Below are 2,206 nucleotides of genomic sequence, written 5' to 3' on the forward strand. Positions count from 1 at the left end.
CCTCCCTACTCTGGCAGACTAACCCTAACAATACAGCCTGCAGCCTAACTCTAACCTCCTCACTCCTGCAGCCTAACCCTGACAATACAGCCTGTAGCCTACCTCCCTACTCCGGCAGACTAACCCTAACAATACAGCCTGCAGCCTAACTCTAACCTCCTCACTCCTGCACCCTAACCCTGACAATACAGCCTGCAGCCTACCTCTAACCTCCCTACTCCAGCAGACTAGTCCTAACAATACATCCTGCAGCCTAACTCTAATCTCTCCACTCCTGCAGCCTAACTCTAACCTCCCCAATCCTGCAGGCTAACCCTAACAATACAGCCTGCAACTTAACCCTAACCTGGCTGCTCCTGCAGCCTAACTCTAACCTCCACACTCCTGCATCCTAATCCTAACTGTACAGTATGCAGCCTTACCCTAACCTCCCCACTCCTGCAGCCTAACCCTAACAATACAGCCTACAGCCTAAACCTAACCTAGAAGTATGGGAGATACCGCACTTATCTATATAATATCAAAGATATACTGTATGTGAATACAGTATATAGAGAGGAACCAAAATTAAACAATTATAAGAAAATTACTCTTTTTGGGTGTTTTATTGGTGGTTCACCCTGAGTCAGAATTATACTGAGCAAAAGAACAAAGAGAGAGAAGACTCTTTTCTGGGTGCACTCTTAGAATTTGTTAGAAAAAGACTGAATAGTTAGAATATTGAAACATATTGAGTTTTATTGGTATGGTATAAAATAATTAGTTCACTTGGTGTATCCTAAAGAAACACATAAACAAATAAACATTTACAGAAAGGTTAAAATCTTAACATCACTGGTCTTTTCTTTAGGATATTCAGGATACATCCATGTTATAGGGACCAGCTGAAGGAAAATCAGTAATGACCCAAATTGGGTTGATATGACCGGGACTCACGGGTACGCTTATGACAAAAATTCAGTATATTATTGATACAAATTAAGTAGACACCTGCAATAAGTTGATACTCAAATTGTATGACAATTCGGACTTATCACATTTAGACAAGAAGGGATAAAGAATGTGGTAATAGAGGTACCCAATGTTACAGAAAAGTTGTGAATCTGCTGTCAGCGTTAGGCACAGAGCATGCCAATGGCTTGAAGATCTACTAAACTGGGTCTTCCAAGGAGTTCTCCCATCCAAGTACTGACCAAGCCCAACACTGTTTAGCTTCCAAGATCAGACGGATTCGGGCATATACAGTGTGGTATGATAGTAGAGGCACAAATACCTTTTCTACTCTGGGATCACTGATGAGAGTTCTCATAATAAAAAGATGTGAAAAAGAATAAGAATCACAAAAGATAGAGAATAAATAGCAATGAAACTAAATTAATAGGTGGCAATTAATAATGAAAATTATCATAAGATAATAAATATATGTGTATCCAGATAATTATATATGAGACACAGGGAATATAATTACCAAGTTGTTACCATCATTACCAATGAAGGGATTTTGAAAAATTAGTGGTGGCAATTCTGCAACTCTGAATGTTATATCACACAAAAGAAGGCGGTATTGAGTGCAGCAGTGTGTGTCATACAATATGTAACAAATACCTGAAGGACAGTGTTGAAAAAAAGTAACAAATGTAGAAACAACTATAAACAATGTGTCAATTCCATTATATCATTCTACAGTGCATTAGTTTTCAAGGATGATAAAAAGCTACCAACACGTGGTATGAAAAAAATGTAAAAACATTAAAACAATATTGGAACAAGATAAAGAAACAAATTTATAGTCGGTAGCTCCCGCAGGTGTCTACTTAATTTGCATCAATAATCTACTGAATTTTTGTCATAAGCGTACCCGTGAGTCCCGATCATATCCCTAACAATACAGCCTACAGCCTAACCCTTACCTCCCCACTCCTGCAGCCTTTCCCTAACAATACAGCCTACAGCCTAACCCTAACCTCCCCACTCCTGCAGCCTAACCCAAACAATACAGCCTAACCCTAACCTCCCCACTCCTGCAGCCTAACCCAAACAATACAGTCTAACCCTAACCCCCCACTCCTGCAGCCTAACCCTAACAATACAGCCTGCAGCCTTTCTCTAACCCTAACCCCCCACTCCTGCAGCCTAACAATACAGCCTGCAGCCTATCTCTAACCATAACCCCCCACTCCTGCTGCCTAACCCTTACAATACAAAG

At 40.4% G+C, this 2,206-nt stretch overlaps 1 pseudogene; it reads right to left on the bottom strand.

Moving 5' to 3' along the window:
• Window positions 1–1,144: 1,144 nt before the first annotated feature.
• LOC134940155 (5S ribosomal RNA) lies at window positions 1,145–1,263 on the bottom strand (annotated as a pseudogene).
• Between the last annotated feature and the right edge of the window lie 943 nt (window positions 1,264–2,206).

Source organism: Pseudophryne corroboree, chromosome 1 (genome assembly GCF_028390025.1).
Source record: "Pseudophryne corroboree isolate aPseCor3 chromosome 1, aPseCor3.hap2, whole genome shotgun sequence".
NCBI lineage: Eukaryota > Metazoa > Chordata > Amphibia > Anura > Myobatrachidae > Pseudophryne > Pseudophryne corroboree.